The following is a 6,382-nucleotide window of genomic DNA, read 5'->3' on the forward strand; positions in this document are numbered from 1 at the left end:
TTTCAAGGTGAGAGATATTCAGAGGGGGTTTGCCATCACCTGCCTCCATGTTGGCTCTACTTAGCTTCTGAGGTCTGACAAGATCAAGCTATCCTAGGGCTATCCAGACCAAGACTAGGCTGAGAGTAATGTGACTAGCCCAAAATCATCCACCAAGCTTCCATGACAGAACCTGGATTTCCCAGATCCTAGTCTGACACTTTAACCACTACACCACTCTGGCTCTTGTGATGGAACAGCATGTGGGAATTTGATTTTTTTTATTATTGGAATGATTGTTTAAATGAAGTTAAATTTAAAAAAATAGTGTCTGTGTTTCTTTTCTGGCTACTGAAACAAAGTTTGGGTCCAGGGGCACATTTAATACCAACATAGCTACTCACCTGAATCTATTTTCTGGCCATTATTGGTATTCATGTTATTTCATGATCATTCCTAAAAATAATCCTGTTGTATAGAGGAAGGGCTCTGACCTGGATAGTTCCAGCCTAGCCAGATCTCATCAGATCTCAAAAGCTAAACGGGGCTGACATGGGGGTAGACAATGGCAAACCACCTCCAAATGTCTCTTGCCTTGAAAACTCTATGGGGTTGCCATACGTTAGTTAGTTGCAACTTGACTGCAAAAAAACCCAAACAAATGAGGGGGAGGCAACAAATAGGCTAATATGCCACTTCATGGACAAGCATAAAGTCTCTGGTTCTAAGGGCCATGAGGGGAAAGTCTTAAGGCTTTAGGGAGACTGCAATCAAGAAATCAGAAGCAGATTGAAACTGAGAAGGGCAGCCTGAAGAAATTATAAAAGATTCTTAAGCGTAAGGATGTGTCGCTGGTGACCAAGATCAAATTAATTCATGCCATAGTACTCCCCATTACTATGTATGAGTGTGAAAGTTGGACAATACAAAAAGCTTCCAAGAAGAAAGTTGATTCATTTGAAATGTGGTGTTGGAGAAGAGTTTTACTGTGGGCTGCAGAAAAGACAAGTAATAAGTGGGTTCTAGGTCAAATTAAGCCTGAACTCTACCTAGAAACTAAAATGACTAAACTGAAGCTGTCTTACTTCTATTGCATTGTAAGAAAATAAGAGTCACTGGAGAAGAGAACAATGCTAAGAAAAGTTGAAGGCAGCAGGAAAAGAGGAAGACGAACATGAGATGGATCGACTCAAGGAAGCCTCAGCTCACAGGTTCCGTGGCATGAGCAAGGCTGTTAAGGATAGAATGTCTGGGAGGTCATTAATTCATAGCATCACTGTAAATCAGAAGCAATTTGACAGCCCCTTAACACATACAGTGGCATTTGGTAAAATCACCAATAGCACAAATCAGCTTTGGTCAGCTATGACATATCCTGGCAATTTTTGCTCATAATAAATTTTTGTTGTTGTTTAGTCGCACAGTCAAGTGCAACTCTTTGCAACCCCATAGACAAAGTCACGCCAGGCCCTCCTGTCTTCCACCATCCTCCAAAGTCTGCTCAAATTCGTGCTTGTTACATCAGTAACGCTGTCCAGCCATCTCATCTTTTGCCATCCCCTTCTTCTTTTGCCTTCTGTCTTTCCCAGCATCAGGATTGCTCCCTTCTCATTTGGTAGCTAATGTGAGACTGCTGCTGAGAATTGCAGTCCTGTTTCTCCAGCTGCCAGAAATGCTCAGCACCCTTTGAAGTCACCATCGTACAATTTTTCCTGCCCCTTCTCCACCAGATCAGCTGCTGCCTGCAAGAGCAAAATAAATAAATAAAAATGCACAGCAGCATGACCTGATTCCCACTTGCTGTTAGAACATTTTCCATAGCATATAAACTGCAGTATGGGTAAACATCTGCCAGAGATGCTTAAAATGACAGTTAGCTTCTTGTAACATCTCAGTCCAGTCTAATGGTTTGCAGCATATATACCGGATCTAGGATCTGATTTACTGTATTCTGAATATTATCCTACACTGCCCCCCACCAAAGGGTGATTGTTGTTTATATGAACTAAAGCTGTGTATTAGTAATGGTGTTCCTGCCTGGCTCATTGGAGCCTTTAAAACTGAACTTGGGGACTCAACAACAATGGGCAGTAGGATCCAAATCCCTACTGCCCTACTCCAATCACGGGCCCCCTGCTGGTTTGAATGATCCAATGGTGTCCTTGTGTGGGAACCTTGATGTGTATATAGTTGCTCCCGTTGGCCCAGTTCTGCAGTCAATGACTGATTTCCTACTCACCCTACGCCGTTCTGACATTCCTCTTTTCAGCGCAGTGTCCTTCCGATTTACCACTATCTACCCCAGCGCTTCAGCAAATATCGGCGGTTTTGCGCTGCAAAGAGAAATGATTTTTAGCGGTTTCTCTTTGCCATGAAAAACCAGCAATCTTTGCTGAAGCCCCAGAGCAGATTGTGGGAAATTGGAAGGACGCCGCACTGAAAAGAGGAATGTCACAGCGGCATAGGGTGAGTGCAAAATCGATCTTAGAGTGCAGCCCTTTACCATGCTATACCTAAATAAAGAGCTATGATCACTACTACCTAACCTCTTGCTTGCATTGAATCCACTGTATTATAGTGATGTATGAAATAAGTTTCTAAAGCTTTTGCCATTAAGAGAGAATATTCAATTCAGCATAGTTACCAAGTTATCATTTCTTTATATTTACCACATGGCTACTGCTTCCCTGCCTTACCATGCAAATAGCCAGTACAAGAGGGCATGATCCAGGTAGTCCAACCACATCCAGAGGTCCAACAGCATACATTATTGACTACAATGGCACAATTATTCAACATTAGTTTTCCCACTGAAAATTAAAGAGATTCTTGAAATGACAAAAAACAATAGCAATTATTATTTTTCCCTCCTCTTGCTGTAGATTCTCTTATACTAGCTATATAAACAATGATGTTTACTTTAGAACTTGACAACAAATGATAAAAACTGTTACAGATTCTGAAAGGATGCTAAAAGTCTGCCTTCACAAACAGTTTGTGCAATGCATGGCCATTTCATTTCTGGCAAAGAAGAGCATTCTTGAAGACAAAAGGTATTCCCCCTTCGGTGCAGCAGAAAACCCATCTGTTATTCCACCAGTGTGCAGTGCTGGGGAAATCCTTCATAAAGGAGAACTCACCTGCAAGAGAGCCCCACAAAACACTCCCCAGATAGTGCTACCCACGCAGAAAAGCTCCACATAAATTGCCTTCCCCCACTCCTTTTACTGCTCCTGCAGTGCTTGGCGGAGCCTGGAGCCAGCGATTAAAATCCAGCAGCAGGCTACCTTTAAAGTCATCAAATTTTTCAAGGCTTTTCTTTTTTACTAGAGCACTTACTGCACCAATCAAAGTTCATGGAGTGTAATTGCAATTATTATTAAAAATAAAAGGTGAGTGTTGTCCATTAAACTAGCAATGTTTGATATTTCTTTTGTTCTTTCTCTAAGGTTGGGCAGATTTAAAAGATTAAAATATAATTCAAATTCAAGATCTGACTAATATCTCCCAGCTGAATAGCGTTTTCTTGTTCTAATAGTTCTACAGATGAGATTTATTGATGTGCAAAAGCAGCAGACATGACACTCAGAGGGGGAAAAGAACAGAGACTTTCATTTCCTGAAAATTAAGGTAATGAATATATTAGTTTAATAGCACTGCTTTGCTTTTGTATAGCACTTACAGTGTTCAAAGAACTACTATTATTATAGCAATTGTAACAACGAATAGCTTCCAAAGTGGCCATTTTCTCTGTCATGTGGAGGGTAACTTAAAGTCTATAGGTTTCTCTCTTGGTGCATTGCTGATCCAAAATACCAATGTTGCAAGATTTTTAATTGAGTAACGAGTTCATGACATTGAACACCAGCTAGATTTAATAAGAAACCAAACTTTATGATTCCTGAAAAATATAGATATACTATGAACATAGCCCAATATCTTAAAAATACAGAATACCACCCTGCTTATAGAAGGGCTTTTACTCTTGCCTGGTGCAATGTTATGCTATCTAAGGTAACAGAAGGGAGATCTCGAAGGACCACATACAGTGAAAGAAACTGTACATGCCCCATTGGTGAGGTGGAAACCCTGGAACATATTCTTATCCGTTGTCCCCTCTATAAGGAAGTTAGGGACAAGACAATTCTCCCTATTTTGGAACAGTCTAAGGTGCTAACAGATAAGATATCTCTGGGGAAACTGCTGGTTGATAAAATACCAGCAATCACTAGAGTAACAGCTAAGTTTTGCGTCCATGTGTTCAAACAGAAGAATAGTTTTAAATCATAGGAGCTTTCTCTTTTGGTGTAGACTTTGTGAAGCTATTACAAATAACTACTGCTATGTACTAAAATTTTATCTACATTTTAATGTTGTTGTATTATATGGATATGTATTTTAGTAGTATACCTTTGACAGATTTGTACTTTTTATTGCTGATAGATATGTGCTTTTTACTTGGCCTATGACTGTTCTAATAAACACTGGCTGACTGACTGACTGACTGACTGACTAACTGACTGAGTAGAGTTGCCAGCTCCAGATTGAAAAATGTCCCGAAGGGGAAGGGGAGGAACCTCAATGGGTATAATGCCTTAGAGTCCAGCTTCTAAAGTGGCTGTTTACTCTGTCATGTGGAGATCACTTGTAATCCAAGGAGCTCTCCAGCCACCACCTGGAGGTAGACCAATATTTTCTTATAGGGAACTGAAGCTGACAGAACATGGCTGGCACAAACTTGTGGCAGCATCAAGATCTGAAGCAGTGACCTTCCAGATCAACACAAGATCAACACAACCTCAAAAAAAAATGAACAGCTTGTGGCAGTGATTAAATTCTAGTATAAATTTGGGCGCAATTTTGAGTCAAGACTTTCTGTCTATACTCAAAACTCTTATCTTAAATCTCATTTAGGCTGTGATTATTTCATAAGAGCTTAGAAACCTTTTATTTTAACAGCTTTAAACTTTTGAGTGTTGAGCCACGGCATTGAAAACATCCCTACTAATGTTAATTTCTTGTAATAAGAACAGAATGACACGTTTGTTAAATATCTCATGCAGGGAGTCCTGGATTGTGTGGAAAAGGCCATAATGAATCAGCTTTGCCATTAGGATAGCACTGCAGGGCAGAGAGGGAGGAGATGGGTGCTTTCCTTAGTTTACACTGCGTAAGAGCTAACTTGCCTTCATCCAACTGGACTTTCTGCTCTTACAAATAATAGAATTATCTCCGGGAATTCCTGTTTCGTGTCACTAAATAGACAAAAGCCATATTAACAAAGAACCTGGTATACTTCTTGCTTTATATTCTCTTCCACCACCACCGCCATTTTCTGATCTCTGCAGCAGGAATTTTATAATCTATGCAGTGGCTGCACCACAGCAGCAGGTCACCTCACAAAGTCCCAGAAATGCTATTGATGCAAACACATCAAGGCCTGGGGCAAATTGGAAAGGTCCGGCAAGGAAAGCAGAATGCTTTGCACGGATAAAGGAAGCAGTTTTTTTTCCCAGCCAGTCCCTCTTTCTCCCATTCACTTCCATATACATGTACCTCTTTACACCAGCACATACACGTTAGAGTCTTAGGATAAGATCCACATCCCCGTCTTCCTCTGGCAGTGGGTCATTTCATATCTGCAGAAACAGAAACATCAGAATTCCCACCTGAGCATTCCAGTGTCTTATTTACAAAATTAAAGTCAAAGCTGCTGGGATTACTTAGTTAATATTTCATTTTTATTCTTACAAGGAGCTGAAAGTGGCATACCAGGCCCCCCCTACCACTTTATTATCACAAAACTTTTAGGAATGCTAGCCTCCAAGAGGGACCTGAGGATCCCCTGGAATTAAATCTCATCCCTAGACAACAAAGATCAGCTCCCCTGGACAAAATGGATGCTTTGGTGGGTGGACTCAATGGTGTTGTGCCCCACTGAGGTTCCTGTCCTCCCCAGCTCAATCCCCAAATCTCCAGGAGTTTCCCAGCTTGGATCTGGCAACCTTACCCCACCCCCCCTCACCTATCTGTACAAAAGAGAAAGAGACTGAGTTTCTAGATGCTCTCAATGACTGTGCTATGGAGCAGATAGTCACAGAACCTACCAGGGGTGGGGTGATCCTGGATTTGGTCGTAAGTAATGCCCAAGACCTGGTGAGAGATGTAAAAGTGATTGCACCACTTGGGAGCAGTGACCATAATGTTATTTATTTCACTATTTGTATAAATAGGGAGTTGCCCCAAAAGACCAGCACAACCACGTTTAACTTTAAAAGGGGTAAATTCTCTGAGATTAGGAGGCATGTGAAGAGGAAACAGAAAGGAAAGGTAAATACAGTCAAAACCCTTGGGGAAGCTTGGAGGCTATTTAAAACTACAATCCGAGAAGCGCAGATAAAAT

The sequence above is a fragment of the Heteronotia binoei genome, chromosome 4, assembly GCF_032191835.1.
Source record: "Heteronotia binoei isolate CCM8104 ecotype False Entrance Well chromosome 4, APGP_CSIRO_Hbin_v1, whole genome shotgun sequence".
Taxonomy (NCBI): Eukaryota; Metazoa; Chordata; class Lepidosauria; order Squamata; family Gekkonidae; genus Heteronotia; species Heteronotia binoei.